This window comes from Stegostoma tigrinum, unplaced genomic scaffold, assembly GCF_030684315.1.
Source record: "Stegostoma tigrinum isolate sSteTig4 unplaced genomic scaffold, sSteTig4.hap1 scaffold_50, whole genome shotgun sequence".
Lineage (NCBI taxonomy): Eukaryota > Metazoa > Chordata > Chondrichthyes > Orectolobiformes > Stegostomatidae > Stegostoma > Stegostoma tigrinum.
Window position 1 is genome coordinate 2,789,336 of NW_026728430.1, and position 17,739 is coordinate 2,807,074.

Genomic DNA, 17,739 nt, shown 5'->3' on the forward strand with positions numbered 1-17,739 from the left:
TCAGAACTATTCCAACACCCACCCACAAGTCTTTCTCCAATGCATGCATGATATCAGCGGTCCTGTTTCTTGCTCTCATCAGGAATTGGAAAACTTCAAATATTTTCCTTCCAATTTCCACCCTGCCCTCACTTTCACCTGGTCTATCTCAGACCACTCCTTTCCCTTCTTCACCATTTATGTTTCCATTTCTGGGGATAGACTTGCCACTAATATCCATTACAAACCCACAGCTACCTGGACGACACATCTTCACATCCCACTTCCTGTAGAGACTCTATCTCATTCTCTCAGTTCCTACGTCTCCATCACTGATGTCCAGATGAGGCCAACTTCAACAAGGGACCCTCTGAAATGTCCACCCTCTTCCACAACAGAGGATTCCCCAGCTCCGTTGTTGACAGAGCCCTCAACTGGGTCCAACACATCTTCCGCAATTCTGCCCTCACCTCTTCTCTTTCGTCCCCCAACAGCGATAAGGTTCCCCTGATCCTCACCGAACATCCCACCAGCATCCACATCCAGAAGATCATCAGACACCATTTCCGCTACCTCCAACAAGATGCCACCACCAGACACATATTCCACTCCCCTCCCTTATATGCCTTCCTCAGGGACCATTCCCTCTGGGACACCCTGATCTAGACTTCCTTCACATCGAACACCTCCCCACAGTCCTACAGCACCTGCCCCTGTAACCAGCGAAGACGCAACACCAGCCCATTTACACCCTCCCTCCCCAGTATCCAAGGACCCAAACATACCTTCCAGGTGAAGCAACACTTCACCTGTGCTTCCCAGGATCTAGTCTACCGCATTCACTGCTCACAACGTGGTCTCCTCCACATTGGGGAAATGAAGCGTGGACTTGGCGACCACTGTGTAGAACATCTACATTCTGCTCTCAAAAAAGACCCTGAACCATCTGTTATAACAATGTGTAGAGCTGGCATGCCTACAAGAGAGTTGCAGTGGGAGAGATACACCGAGATTTTTTTTTTCCGGCGCGAAGAGGATAAATTCTTCAGGATAGGGATTTCTGAAGAAGGTTCTCAGCCCGAAACATCAGCCTTCCTGCTCCTCTGCTGCTGCTTGGCCTGCTGTGTTCATCCAACTCTATATCTTGTTATCTCAGATTCTCCAGAAACTGCAGTTCCTCCTGTCTCTGAATTACCTGTTGCCTGCCACTTTAATGCACCAATCTGTTCCCTGGCCAATGTCTCTGTCTCTGGCTTTCTGCAGAATTCCAGTGAAGCCCATCCCAAGCTGGAGGAACAATACGTCATTTTGTGCTTGGTGACACTCCAGGTCTGAATGCAATATTGAGTTCAACAATTTTAGGGCCTAAACTCTCCCACACCCCAGTCCCCCGCCCCACACACCAGGCCTTGTTACCACATAGCCTGTCATTACACACCCGCTGTTGTTAGTCCCTAACAGTCCCCATTAACAACAACTCACCCTCCCAGCCTGATCGTTATCAACTCCTTTGTCTGTCCAACTATCTTTCGCTTTCTCCAGGTTCTATCCTGTCGTGTACTCCCTACCACAGCCACCTCCACATTTTCGACGGAAGACTGGTATTTTTCCAGACTCCATCACTTCTGAGGAAGGGTTACTGGACCCCCAACATTAGCTCCGTTTTTACCTTCACGGATGCTGCCAGCTCTGTTGAGCTTTTCCAGCAACTTTGTTTTTGTTCCTCAAATATAATTTGTTGCCTTGTAACATCGAATGGTTTTAGGAGGATGGCAGTCATGGGTTCGAGGTGGGAAATAGTGATCTGCAATATAATCTTTCGGTGTTGTAAATTATGCTCTTTTGTTATGTCTGGTATTCAGTAATGTCTAATCGAGGTTCTTCAGAGTGCAGAATATGTCTGCAGAATTTCGTTCCCTCACATTGCAGTCTACAGATATAGTTGGAACTGCTGATGCTGGAGAATCTGAGAGAACAAGGTAGAGAGCTGGATGAACACAGCAGGCCAGGCAGCATCAGAGGAGCAGGGAAGCTGATGTTTCGGGTCTGGGCCCTTTTTTCTGAAATCGGGGAGGGGAAGGTGATTTTCAAAGAAATAGATAGTGAGAGGGGGAGTCGGATGGAAGATGGATAAAGGCGCAGATAGGTGGAGAGGAGACTGGCAGGTCAAGGAGGCGGGCATGGAGCCATTAAAGGTGATTGTAGGTGGGGAGTGCGGGTGGACGTTGCTCAGTCAATGGAAAATGGAGGGGTCAAGGAGACGGGGATGAGGTTGGTCTGTAGGAGGTGAGGTGGAGTTTGAGGTGGGAGGAGGGGATAAGTGGTAGAAACGATGGACAGGTTAGGGAGGCGAGGATGATTTGGGCTGGTTTTAGGATGCAGTTGAGGGAGGGGAGATTTTGAAGCTTGTGAAGTCCACATTGACACATTTGGGCTGCAGGGTTCCCAAGTGAAATATGAGGTGCTGTTCCTGCTACCTTCGGGCGGCATCATTGTGGCACTGGAGGAGGCCTGGGATGGACAGGTCATCCAAGGAGTGGCTGAGGGAGTTGAAGTGGTTCGCGACTGGGAGGTGCAGTCATCTGTTGCAGACAGAGTGTCTGTGTTCCACAAAGTGGCCTCCAAGCCTCCGTTTGGTTTTCCCAAAGTAGAGAAGGCCACATCAGGAACAGGGAATACAATATAACAAAATAGCAGATATGTGGGTGAACATTTATTTGATCTTGAACGTTTCCTTGGAGCCTGGGATGGGGGTGACAGGGGAGGTGTGCGGGCAGGTGTAGCACTTCCTGTGTTTGCAGGGAAAGGTGCAGGGTGTGGTTGGGCTGGTTGGGGAGTGTGGAGTGGGCAAGGGAGTCACAGAGAATGTGGTCTCTCTGGAAGGCAGATAAGGGTGGGGAGGTTAAAAATGTATTTGGTGATGGGGTCAGATTGCAGGTGGCAGAAGTGTTGGAGGATGATCGGTCGGATCCGAAGGTTGGTGGAGTGGTAACTGAGGATGAGGGTATTCTGTTTTGGTTTTTATTGAGAGGAGGGGGTGTGAGGGGTGAGTTGCGGGAAACACGAGAGATGTGCTCGTGGACATTTTCAACCACTGTGGAGGGGAAGATGTGGCCCTTGAAAAACAAAGACATCTGTAATGTTCGGGAGGGGAATGCCTCATCTCAGGAACAGATGCTGCAGAGGCGAAGTAGTTGGGAATAGGAGATGTCATTTTTACAGGAGATGGGTTGGAAGAGGTGTATTCTAGGTAGCTGTGGGAGTTGGTGGGCATGAAATGGATAATGGTATCCAGGTGGTTGCCAGAGATGGAAACAGAGAGGTCCAGGAAGGAGACAGAGGTATTGGAAACGGTCCAGGTAAAATTAAGGTTGGAGTGGAAGGTGTTGGTGAAGTAAATGAACTGTTTGAGCTCCTCGCGGGAGTACGAGGTGCCACCAACACAGTCGTCAATATTATGGAAGAAGAGGTGGAAGATAGGACCAGAGTAGCTTCAGAAGAGGGATTGTTCCATTTAACCTACAAAGAGGCGGGAATAGATTGGGCCCATGTATGTACCCATGGCCACCCCCTTTGTCTGTAGGAAGTGCGAGGAATTGAAGGAGAATTTGTTAAGGATGAGGACAGGTTCAGCTAAGCGGACAAGGGTGTCAGGGGAGGGGGTCTGACCAGGCCTGCGGGACAGGAAGAGGCCATCTGTATGGGAAATGCAGGTGTATAGGGACTGGACATCCATGGTGAAGGTGAGGTGTTGGGGACCAGAGGTTCGGAAGTTTTGGAGGAGATGGAGGGTGTGGGTGGTGTCACAGGCTTTGGTGGGGAGTTCCTGGGCCAAGTGAAAGAAAATGGAGTCGACATACATGGAGATAAGTTCGGTGGGGCAGCAGCAGGCAGAGATAATGGGTCAACCAGGGCAGTAAGGTTTGTGGATTTTGGGAAGGGGATAAAAATGGGCGGTGTGGGGTTGGGAAATGATGAGGTTGGATGTTGTCGGTGGGAGGTGACCTGAAGTGATGAGGTTGTGCAGGATTTATGAGTTGATGGTTTTGTGGTCAGGGGGTTTGGTCATGATCTAGCGGCCAGTTGGAGGAGGTGTCAGAGAGCTAGCCCTGGCCTCAGCGATGGTCAGTGTGCCATACTACAACTGCGCCTCCCTTGTCCACGGGTTTTATGGTGAGGTTGAGGTTAGAGACAAGGAGCAGAGGGCTGCATATTCTCTGGGTGAGTGATTGGAGGTGCTGAGAGGGGTGGAGAGTTTGAGGTGATTGATGTCTCGATGCTAGTTGGAGATGAAGAGGTCGAGGGAGGGTAGGATGCCTTGGAGTGGTGCCCAGGAGGAGGGGGTATGTTGGCGGTGGGAGAAGGGATCAGTAGCAGGAGTCTAAGATAATACCCATTAAAGCTGGACATAATAGCTATTCAATTAACGATGTTCATAGTTTTTCTCAATGGCGCAGCACATGCCCTCAACATCCTAAGGTTGAAGCAAGTACCTTGCATTTGTTTAACTCTGAAAAATCTTCCCAGTGTATTTCAGTAAAGCTAACCAGGATTTGGTAAATCCGAACTCAGCTGAAATCCGGCACGCAAAATGTGAGCAAAAATCTGGGCATGACTTTCATCCTGTGTAATGCATAGCGCCAATGCCTCTGCACAAGCGCTCTGGGTTTGATTCCCATCCCTGAACTGGTGGGAATGTTACCAGCTCTGGATCATTAGTTCTGGATTCAAGTCCTGCCAGTCAAAGAGCTGTGTCTCAGCCTGTCAGAACAGATTGATGAGCAAATATACAGGACAGTAATGTTGCAGATTCAGGGGCAATTGCAGTGTGGTGGTAGTGTCTGCACCTTTGGGCCCAAAGGTCTAGTCTCAAATCCCAAAGCAGTGTTTCATTAAATGTCTGAACAAGTTGATTATACTTTTTTTTCTCGAATTGTGACTTGATCGAGAAGGAAGCGGTATCAGATTTGAATTTCAGAATTCAGGCCCAGGATAACAGAAAGCACAGCCATTTGTGTTGATTGGAGTAAAATGTGCACCTTATATATGTTTATAAAATCATGAAGGGCATGGATAGGGTGAATAGTCAGGGTCTTTTTTCCAGTGTATGGGGAGCCAGAAATTAGAAGGCACAGGTTTCAGGTGCAAGGGGAAAGTTTTAAGAAACATGTGAATGAACTGCCAGACGAAATGCTGGAAGCTTGTGAAAACACCATTTTAAAGGTATCTGGATGGGTATATTATTGGAAGGGTTCAGAGGAATAAATGCCAAATGCTGGCAAAGGGGACTCGATTAATATCGGGCACCTGTTCAGCATAGATATGTTGGGCTTAAGGATTTGTTCCCATACTGTACATCTTTATGATTCATTCATCCAATTGATCAAGATCTCTTTGTAACCTTGGATAACCTTCCCTGTCCCCGGTTCAAATAATCTCAGTGCCATCTGGAAACTTGCTAAATATGCCTTCCAAAATTTTCATCTAAATCATTTGTTTTAGAATGAAAAACAAAAGTAAATCCAGCGCCAATCCCTGTGGATCACCGCTTATCACAGGCTTCCAGTCTGAAGGACAATCCTCCATGACTACCTGTCTCCTGCTAATCAGATCGAGGGTTACGGTGAGAAAGCAAGAGAACTGTTTTTAGAAACATGTCAAGCAAAATCGAACAGCAGCACAGACTCGATGGCCAAACAGCTGATTCTGCTTCAATTTCTCATGCCGTGTGGTCTCAATGTGTCAGGAATATTTTCCCAAGAGAGGAGTGATGGCTGAGATTGATAAATATTTTACTGAACAGAGTCAATCGGAAAACAGAATAGGTTTAAGGGAATGAATGGGCTACATCTGCTCCTATTTGTTGTGCGCTTGAAAGAGGGGGTGACTTGCTGTGAGTTTTAGACACTTTCAGGAGTCTCCCAATAAACAGTGAGACAAGATTATATCGTTCTCTTTAATATTGGGCTGTCTGTGGTGTTCTCATCCCTAGGGAACATTGAAGACTCAGTTATTAAAGATATTTAATGCTGACCTCAACTGACGTTTGATGATCAACAGAGTCAATATTTATTGGGAACAAACAGGAAAAGTGTGTTCAGCCATAACCAGATCAGTTATGATCTTTGTGAATTGAGCAGCATGCTCGAGGCTCCGTATGGCCAACTGCAGCCCCTACCCTGTGTGTTGTTCTCTGACTCCACCCCTCAAAGCTTTTCCAGAGGATAACAAAGTCCCCATTCAAACAGTCATGGCTGTTACCCTGAGATAGGAGATCATTCTTCTCCCCTCTGGATTTACACAGGACTAGAATGAAACACTTAGACATACAGTCATAGAGACACAGAGAGATAGAGCATGCAAACAGACCCTTTGGTCCGACTCATCCATGCCGTACAGATGTCCTAAATAAATCTGGGCCCATTTGCCAACATTTGGTCCATTCCTCTCTAAACATGTACTCGTCCTGATGCCTTTCAAATGTTGTTATTGCACCAGCCTCCACCACTTCCTCTGGCAGCGCATTCCACAAACACACCACCCTCTGCATGAAAATGTTGCCCCTTAAGTCCCTTTTAAATCTTTCCCTTCTCTCTTTCAAGCTACGCCCTCTCGCTTTGGACTCCCCACCCCGGGGAAAAATACCTTGGCTGTTTACACTTCTGTGCCCCTTATGATTTTGCAAATTTCTGTCAGGTCACATTTAAAAAAAAAATTTTATTGTGTACCAATTGCGGCAATTTTTCCACACAACACCCTCGGCCACAAATGAAATTAGTGATTAAGATTATATGTATTAGTGGTGTTGTTAAAGGGACAAGTGTTAACCACACTGACGGGAAATCTTCCCTCCTCCTCAATACATTTCCGGGGAAAACTGAGCACCTAATTGAGAGGGCAGACTAGATTTATTGCTGCATCTGAAAGGCAGTATTTTTGACCGTGCAGCATTCTACCCAAATGTTACTCTATACTCAGTGCTTGTCTTTTAAACGCTCAAGTATCTGAATCATTGACATTACAAGCTCTACATAATGATCTGACAACCAATGGCTCTCATGGTGTCTTGCTGAGCTCAGATAAACGCAAGTCGACAACCAGCTACACACTGCAGGAGACACCTGCAAACATTCTCGGCTGCTCCACAGGGAGTCCTGGTGAGCGAACAGGAAACACAGAGTAGAGATAAATCGTTATTTTCAAGTTGTAAAGCTGAAACTAATGGAATTCCTCAGGCATCAGTGTGAGGTCATCAAAAGTTTACAATCCGGATCAACGATTTGGATAAAGGGCTGATAAGATTGCAGTTCAGTTTGCAATCCACCTGTATCGTCATCCAATAAGATGCCAAGTGGAGGTCAAGCATCTACAATGGTGCACAGACCGAGGATGTTAATTAGCAAACTTTCGGCACTGCAAATAAAAGAGTACAATGTGGGTTCTGGGAAGTTTGTTTTTTTGTGAAAAGGATAAAACAGTAGTAAATTATATGACTGGAGAGAGAACGCACAACTCGGTGCTTAAGAGGCATTTGTGCGTCCTGGTACTTAAATAATAGTTAGTCTGATGATGTTTCAAGAGATTTGGAAAGAAAATGGAATGATGCTGTTTCTTGGAAAGGGTGCCGGGTATGATCTTAAGCATGTTTCCCTGCATCTGTACAAGGCATTGCTGAGATACCATCTGATGTACTCTCTGTACTTATGATACCCTCAGCTTTAAACAAAACACAATTGGCCCTTGAAACTTTTCAAAGATGGTTCTGTATATACTGTGCTGTGATGAAGGCGTTATGTTATGGAGGATTAACAGTTTAGGCCTGAGAACAAGAAATACTCTTGACATTCTAAGATCTTGAGGAGATTGTAAATGGTGAATATCTGACGGTAATATATTCATCTTGTATGGGAGAATAAAACTGGGGAAATAATTTTTAAAATAAAACAGGTTCTGAGGAAGGATCACTTGACCTGAAACAGTAATTCTAATTTATCTTCATAGATGCTACCAGGCTGCTGAGCTTTTCCAGTAATTTCTGTATTTGTTTAGGAATAAAACTCATTCATTTTTGTATCATGTTGTGAAGACATCAAACTTGTTATTTTTAAATTATGCAGGCACATATAAACATATCTTTAAAACAAGTGGGGTCATTTGTTGGTCAGGAAACGACTCCATGTATGACAGCAGCAATGATGCACCTACATGGAGCAGGGAATATGATGAAAACATATAGTTTGGACAATGTTCAAGGAAACCTCACATGTTCCAGTTTGGGGATTGGATAACATTACTGTGCGATTCAACTCAGAGAGGGGGAAAAAAACGGAACCTGGCCAAAAAGCAAGAGCCTATTGTTCCCTCTCTTTTTCCTTGATCCTCATCTCGTCAATGTATGAGAGCTGAATACGTGTCAAACATCTTTACCACTCGCGGAGGATTCATTGGAATCTCCCACTCCCTGCAGCAAATCGAATTCCGCCAAAATTAACAGATCCAGGAAATAATCCCATTGCCATCATCTTGTGCGTGCAGAATAACATTTGGGAAATTCTCTCATATTTTTCCTTTAATCATGAGTTCAGCTCTTACGTAGACAAAGTTCTTTCAAAGTAACATTTAGGTTTGTCATCAGATATGTGTGTGTGTGTGTGTGTGTGTGTGTGTGTGTGTGTGTGTGTGTGTGTGTGTGCGTGTGTGTGCGTGTATGTGTGTGTGTGTGTGTGTGTGTGTGTGTGTGTGTGTGTGCGCGCGCGCGCACGTGCGTGTGAACTGCGTGTGTCGTTCTTCTTTGCATCATAGTTTGAGTAAATTTGTTTTGACCATAAATGTGTCATTTTAGCAGATTAAAGAAAAAAATGCCTGATTCATTCCTTAAACTGAATCTGACCCAGTCTGAGACCTATGTTATTGGTTACATCACCAACCTGGTTACATTTAAAATTTGTTGTGGCCAATTGAGGAGTGGTACTAGAAAAGGAAACGAGTGACCAGCCAAGCCAGGGAGCCATAGAACAGTGAACCTGACATGAGAGCTGGGTAAGTTGTTGCAGGGGATTCTGAGGGATAGGATTTACTTGCAATTGGAAAGGTGAGCATTGATTAGGGATAGTAAACATGGGTTTGTGCAGTGTAAATCTTGTCTCACTAACTTGATTATTTTGAAGTGGTGATAAAGAAGAATGATGAAGGCAGTGGGATGGATATTTTCTGTATGGACTTCAGGAAGGTGTTCAATAATATTCCGAATGGTAGACAGATTAGTAATGGTAGTTCACATGGGATCCAGAGGCAGCTAGCCAATTCAATTTAAAATTGGCTTGAATGTAAAGGATTGTTTTCCAGACTGGAGGCCCGTGACCAGCGGTGTGCCATAAGTGTCAGAGCTGATTTCACTGTTTTTCGTCATTGATGTAAATAATTTGAATGTGAATTTCAGAGACATATTTAGTCAGTTTACAGATGACATCAAAAATTGGTGCAGTGAACAGTGGTGAAGATTCTCTCAGAGTGCAATGGGACATTGATCAGATGGGCCAATGGGCCAAGGAATGGCTGATGGAGTTTAATTTAGATAAATGAGAGGTTTTTCATTTGGTAAGGTGAAGCAGGGCAGGATTTATACAGTTAATGCTCGGTTCCTGGGGAGTGTTGCCGAATAAAGAGACCTTGGGCGCATGCATACAGTTCCTTGAAAATGGAGTAGCAGGTAGACAGGATAGGGAAGAACTCATTTTCACGCTTACCTCAATCAGTCAGAGCAGTGAATATAGGAGTTGGGATGGCATTTCCCTCCTGGACAGGACATTGATGAGGCCACTTTAAGAATACTGCACACATTTCAGTTGGCTCTCTAAAGGAAGGGAGTTGTTAAACTTGAGAACATGCAGAAAAAATTTACAAGGATGTTCCTTGACTGGAGGGTTTGAACTGTAGGGAGAGGCTGAACAGTTTGAAGTGTTTTCCCCTGGCGTGTCAGAGGCTGAGGGGGTGACAAGACAAGGGTTCATAAAATCATTAGAGGCATGAATAGTCTGAACAAACAAGGTCCATTTCCCAGGACATGGGAGGCCAAAAATAAGGTGCTAAGTTTGAAGGTGAGAGGGGAACGACTTGGAAGGGAGCTTAGGGCAATGTTTTCACGCAGAGAGTGTTACGTGAACAGAAAGTGCTGTCGGAAGTGGTGAAGGCCTGTGCAATTATACAGAAAAACCGTTTCTGGATTGGTACATGATGCGGAAACGTTGAGAGGGATATGGGCCAAATATGGGCAAATGGGAACACATCACATCATATGTCTCATCACGTGGACACGTTGGACTAACTGATCTGTTTCTGAGCTGTATGCCTTTCTGATTCTGTAAGATGGATGAGAAGGTATTCTAAAAAGGACATTTACAGTGGGAATTTTCTTCCCCCGAAGTCTGTGGTGCCTTTCTGTTGACACTAATCCAGAGCTAAGTTAATGAAATAGTTGACAGATGCTAAACAAAACACAATTTATTTAAACACTGTAGTTAAAATACAATCAAAGAAAGAGGAATTTAGAATAACCTAACTCTGCTGGAAAACCTAACAGAATACTAGTTACAGCAACTACTGCTAATTAACTGTTCCAGTTTAGTACAGCACATAAACACACACTTTGGTCAAAGAAAAATAAAATTCAGATGCAGGGTCTCACATGCAGTTCTCCAATTCAGGGTGAGAAAAAGAAATCGTCCACAGAAAAGTCAGCTGCCAGGGGACATTCACTGCACCTTCCCACTCTGTTGAGACCCCAATAGCTTCTGACACAACTGAAAAGCAAAACTCAAAAATTCTAATCTGAAATTTCGTCATACTCATTCAGCCTGCATTATATATATTAAAAAAAACACGAGGCCTCTCACGTTGATTATTCAAGTCGTCTTAACTGGCCAGTTTTGTGCCTCTCATTCAATCTCTCTCTTAAAAGAATCCAGAACAAAATTACCTTGTACAGTTACAGCATTGTCACTCTAGTTTGCACATTGAGCTGTTACATAGGAACACGGGGAAGTCCAATTAGACACGTGGCCCTGCTGTACAGCCCGTTGAGTCACTGACATATGAACAGGAGGAGGCCATTCAGCCCCTGCAGTCACTTACAGGGAAAAAGAGTGAGGTAACTGACGCTCCAACATGACAAGCAAATGGAGCAGAGGCTGCACAGATAGTCCGTTCTGCATTGTTCATTGTGTCTCCATTGGTCAAGGTACGGATGCAGTACTTGAATGTAGTTTTACAGCTGTGAGGTGGGACGCCTAATGTTTTGTGCAAAATCTCAAGGTGGCATCCCCCAACAAGACAGATTTGTGTTCTCTATGGACATCAGAATCTGGTTGGGCTATCTAGCCATTTCAGAAGGACGGTATTATGGCTGACATCAGGATTGTGAATGGCATGGCGTTCAGTGTAGGGTCACACATTAATGTGGGTAGAGCTTATTCAGATCCAGCACATCTCTCTCAAATGCTGTGGGGCTCTATGTCATTTCACATGTAAAATCTACATGTATTTACATGGGTAACGTATGGGATTTCTCACCCTGTCAATGTCTTTCATGGACATAAGTGTTCACTGCCAAATCTCTGCTTTTAATGCAATTATCTCTTATTCTCGCACAGCGCTACAGATTAAACACTCAACTTCTTCACTCGTGTCTCATGATACCATCATCTCAGGGATTAGACTGGTGATACCTGTTTGCAGCCTGTCTGTGGCAAGGGGATCTTTCCTGACAAAAGAGATCAAACCTGTACACAATGCCCCGAAATGCTTTCTCATCAAGGCTCTACAAGTGCAGAAATATGGTCTTATTTATGTACTTGCATCATCTTCCAATGAAGGACAACATACCATTTACTTCCCTTATCACTGATCTCCCTGGATGTACTAACTTTGGTGCCAATGATAAAGGACATGCAGGTCATTAACACTTCCCAACCTCACATCATTTAATCATTACAAAATGAGACGTATGCTGTTGCTGGTCATATCCAAATTGTTTGTTTGTCTTCAAATTACTTTGGTCCAAACACTGATACCTGTGATACCCCATAAGTAACAGAGTTCAGTGTGGAAAAGTGCTTGACTCTCTTTATGGCGTCAACTAAACAATTCTCAATCCATGTAGTATATTTCCCTTTACCCCTCGTCTCCAACTTTAGTCATTCACCTGTGTGCAACCATATCAAAAGTATTCTGCAAATTCAAATACACCAATCCCACTGGTTCTCATGTGTGTATGCTACAACTATTGTCTGCATATTACTGAGTCGTACATGCGCTGGACAAAGAATCACAACACACAGGAATTGTCAAAAGCAAATAGGAACGTGCATCTACTTCTGTTGATAATCTACTTTTCTCTATTTTTACATCTCATCATCCATATTCTCTCCAACTTTCTCTGTCTTTCATACATGTATAACATATATCGAGTTAATATGCACTGAAATCTTTCTCCACGTATTATCTCTCAAACTTTCCTCTTTCAGTTTCAATGTCTTGCTCATATTTGGATGTGATAGGATTATAATTGAGAAATGAATCTACAAAGACGTGAGGGAGGAACTGGCCAAAGTTAACAGGAATAGAATCTTAGCAGAGAAGAAGGTGATTCAGACATTTCTGGGGATAGTTTGAACACAATTGTGGAATTCATGGATGCTTTAATAAACACAAGCTCCACAGATTTATCAAAGAAGATTTCCCTTTCCTGAACCAAAGTTGACTTTGCCAAGTCATATCATGATTCCCCATGTGTCTAGTTTGCGCAGTCAAAATATTCCAACATGTTCTTCAAAACTGACTTCAAGTTGTCCAAATTTTTATTGTTTTTTGGAAGTTGCTTTCCCTCCCAATCCTTTTTTTAAAAAAATTGGGTTAATACAGGTACTTTCCATTCTGCCAGAACCAGAAATTCCAGAATCTAAAGAATTTTGAATGGTAGTCAATAATTCATTATTCTACTTAGAAGTTTTAAATGTCATTTGGATAAGTACATGAATAGGAAACAGTTGGAGGGATATGGGCCAAGGTCAGGCAGGTGGGGCAAGGATAGTTTGGGATTTTGTTTGACATAGACTGGTTGGATTGAAGAGCTGTATGATACTGTAACACTTTTACCAGCTCTATTACCACCTCCATCTCTACTCTGGGATGTACAAGAACAAGAGACCAAACTTCAGTTCAATTAGTTTTGAGTAATTCCTTTATATTAATTCTAATCTCCCACAGTTTCACATTTTCACAGTCACTGTCCTGCAGAATTTCTGGAAGATTGTCTGTGTCTTCTTCTGTGGAGGCAGAAGTTATGCAATACACTCAGCAGTGGGTCAGTTGGGGGTGAGGTGAAGAGAGATGGCCTCTATCACCAAGTGAATACATTGGAGCGCGGCACTTAGGAGATGATGGGCATGGCACCCACTCCTGATCAGAGAGTTCTAGAATCTAAACCGTTCAATGAAACTGGCATTTGATGGTCATCGATGGGTTATGCTGAAACCAGTGACACAGAGCTGTTACTACCTCATTTTAGAATCAAGCTGGCTTCACACTTTGCAACTCGCATTGATCCAGGTAGAGACAAGAATAAGTATCAAAAACAAGAATCAAAATTTTAGTAACAGCTTGCGAGGCCAGAGAGAACTGCAACTGGAAAGGAGAAGATTTTGGTTTATTCAGAAAAAAGCACTGAGGCAGAATGGAGACTGGGAATATTATTGATGATACAGAGAATATTCTGATATAAATCAGCTCAAGACAAAATGGGCCAATGGTGGTTACAAACACTTTTGGGTTCCGAACATTCTGATCTATTCCTCTCCGATTCTGGTACGTTGCAGTAACATTCACGTGTATGGTCCTGAGGTCCTGATCCATTCTTGGAACATCTCAATTTGCTGTTCACAGATTCTGAATCTCTCCCTCTCTCTGGAGCTGTTGATCTCAATTGTGTTGAGGATGACATAGCCACTGATACTATGGGATAACATATCGGAAGAAACCCCTTATTAATAGAAGAGAGAAACCCTACTGTGACACAGTTAGTATTCATGGAGACTGACATTATTTCAAGTTACGGAATAAACTGCTCCAATTAACCCCTTTCACTCTAACACTTTTAAATGTAACAACAATACCTGGTCTGGGTGGGATGCTGACATCGCCTGCTATTGGTCTGAGTGCCGATCTCCAATTACTCTCACAATGATATAGATAGCGGAGAAAGGTGATGCTTTCTCTTCACAGGCTCGATGAGGCTGCCATATGCAACTGTTTACCTAAAAGCCAATCGAGAGGTTGTTACTGCAATGATGTCTCCTCCAGCACAACAACTTCCAACATGAAAATTGCCTCTGGCCACAACTGCCTGGAGAAAGTCAGGAAATGGGGTCCATTGATTTTGCTCCCGATGCAATATAAAGGTGGATGATCCTCTACCTCCCCACTATACTCACACTCTCTCCCATCCCTAGGCGGTCTGAAAGTCCTTATTTATATTTAGTGCCATGGCTTCCACAGCTTTATGTGGGAGTGAATTCCTCAGGTTCAACAGTTTCTGAATGCAGACATTTATTCTTATCTCAATGCACAGTGGTCTTCCTGTACCTAATACTATGGCCCCTTGTCATCCCGCTTCACGTCTGTCTCACCCTGTCAGAGTTTTATATATTTCACGAAGAACTCCATTCATTTCCCTAAACCTCATGGATTACAGGCCCAGTCGACACAAACTCTGTTCACACAACAAGCCTCTCATCCCAGAAATCAGCCTGGTCATCTTTCCCTGCAGTCCATCAATATCAGGTTTGCCCTTTATTAGCTGAGGAGACAAAAGCTGCATATAATACTGCACAATGTCTGAGATGAGGTCTCACCAAGTCACTGCACAGCTGCTGTAAGGCAAACTTACTTCCGTACTCAAAATCCCTTGAAATGAAGAACAACACACTATTTATCGTCCAAACCGCTTTTGGCTACTGCAATGCTGCTTTCAGTCACGGCTATAAAAGGAGATCCAGGTCCTTTGCAATGTTACAGATTCCCGCTTGACAGGGTCTACCCCATTGATTGGTGTGCCAATGCCACTCTCAGTATTGACTTGTGGTTTTAGAATTCACTGCCCTGCATCGACAAGAGGTCTGCACTGAAGAAAACATAAAATGGAACTTAGGATCAGCAATCCCTTTTCAAATGGTAGTCTGTCATTGTCTTGTTCCCCTAAAGTGCAGGATATCACAGCTATCCATACTGTTCTTCATTTCCCACATATTTTCCCAGTCACTCCACTTTCTTCAATCACTTTTGAGGGTTTTACAGGCTCCTCACCACTCACAATCCAGCATAGTTTAGAGCCGCCAGAAGAGTTAAAAATATTACATTTGATTCTCTCAAACGAATTAGTTGATATGCACTGTGAATAGCTGGAGCTCAAACACCGATCCCTGTGTCATCCAATGTATTTTCCACTCGTGAAGGAACACTGTTTCATTCTTCACTTACACCCGTCAGTTCTCCCGTTCAAAAAAAAACATGTCCGTATATTAACCCCAGACACGTAGGACTTCATTTTGCATATTAGGTTTGGGACTTCATCAAATAGCTTACTGAAAATCCAAATGCATTTCATCCAGTATTTGTCTAGAATTTATAAGTTGTTTTCTCCGATTTGATTTCCATTTCCTGAATCAATGTTGGGTTTGTCAACTCCCATTGCACTCGATCTCAGGAATTTCTCCAAATTTATCAATTTTATTCTGTTCCCGTTTTCTCACCAGACTTAGGCTTCCTAGTATTGTTGGGAAGACTTTAGTTTTGCTTTGTTTTCTTTTCATCTGTGAAGACACAACCCAAGCAGTTATTTCTTGGTTCTGTCATTTCCCTGATCTCCATTCTCCGGTTTCAGACTGTATTGAGGCTGCATTTGATTTCTCTCCCCTCCCCGCCATTGGCACACTTTTAGAAGCTGGAACAGTTTACTCTTTTTTTAATCTTTGTTAATATACACGTCAGACACAATTCATTTTTTTTTGTTTTAGCCTGCTCAGTGATTGACATTCCACAATTATACAATCACAGAAGCATAGGCCCCTCATTGTCAAAAATACAACATGATCTACATTACTCCCACCGTCCTGCATGACACCCATAGCCGTGTGTGTTATGATTCTTCAAGTGCTTTTCGAAGTACTTTATAACAGTTGTGACGTTATCCATGGCAAGTGTACTCTCAAACAGTGCAAGCTCGATCCCCAAACCCCTCTGGGCGAAAAGCAATCCTCAAATTCTCTCTCAGACTCAAATCCGTCACTTTAAAAGCATGTTCCCTATCCCAGGCCCTTTGACTAAAACAAACAGCTGCTGTTTATCCAACGTAACTATGCCCCTTTTAATGTTATACTTCTGAATTCCATCCCCCTCAGCCTTCTCTCTTGAGAGCTGATATGCTTCACCCCAGGAAACACCCTGGTGAATACTTGAGCCCAGCGCTGTGTACTGGTCTTTGTATACATTGTCTTAAATTCTCTTTTTCCAAAACTTATTTTCCTGTATATTGTATATTCTTAGGAGTTCTGCTGTTCTGAGCTTCTTATCTCTTTACTTCACTAAATTTTCTACCATGATTTTACAGTTTTGAATATCCGTAATGTTGGGCTTTTTGTTTCTTTATTTTCTAATCATTTTTCTTCCCAACAGTTTGTCATTAAGAATCTGCTTCGAAGTAACTTTGCACTGAAGATGGCACCGTAAGTGGCAACTTGTAAATTTCACTGCACTCACATGAGTGCATTTGACAACAAAGTTAATTCAATTCAACGAAATCAGTATGGGTATTGCTACTTTCTCTACAATTCTGGTAGGCAGAACATGTTGTCTGTCAAACTTATCAGTTCTCACTTCGTTTTTTTTCCCTTAATACTACATTGTCACTGAAATGGATGTTTTCAAACTTTACTTATGCAATTCACTTGGATTTTCTCGATCCTACTGCACAAAGATAGAAACAAAGTAACTGTGTTATATCCTTGAAATTTCTCTGATCTATGAAGGAAAGGGCTCTGTCCACACAGTCGCTATATCAGATTTGAATTTGATTTTACTTTCATTTCAAATATTTATAGAAACTTTTCCTTGTGTTTGTGTTTCTCATTAGATTTCATTCATATTCTCAATTTGATTTGCTTATCGGTTTCTTGATCCTAAGTTGCTGTGTTGTGTATTTTTTTCTGAAAACACAGGCCGTCCACTTTCTGTGTTTTTTTTCTGAGCTGCATTCTTTGATCTAATGCAATATTTAATTTATTTAGTAAATCATCATTGAGTTGCCTTTCCCTTTGGATTGGAATGGTATATATACATTGAACATCATACTGTGTTTCTATAAATAGCAATCATTGCCTGCCTTCCATGAACTTTTTTAATGCTTTTTTCCAATTCAGTGGAGCTAGCTTGCTGCACATACCTCATGGCTTGAATGACGAAAACTTTTCACCATGACTTCAAACGAAGCAAAATAAAACAAGTTTTATATTCAGACATCATGTAAAACTCAATATGTTATGATCACTACTCCCAAAAGCTCCGTGACAGCAAGGGCTTCAATTAGCTCTTCTGATCACATAAAACCAGTTCAAAAATAGCTTGTTCAGCATATTGTGAAAGCAAACCATCTAACGCACGCTCAGGATATCCTAACCCTCCTGTTTTAGCATTCATTTAGGTTAACAGGTC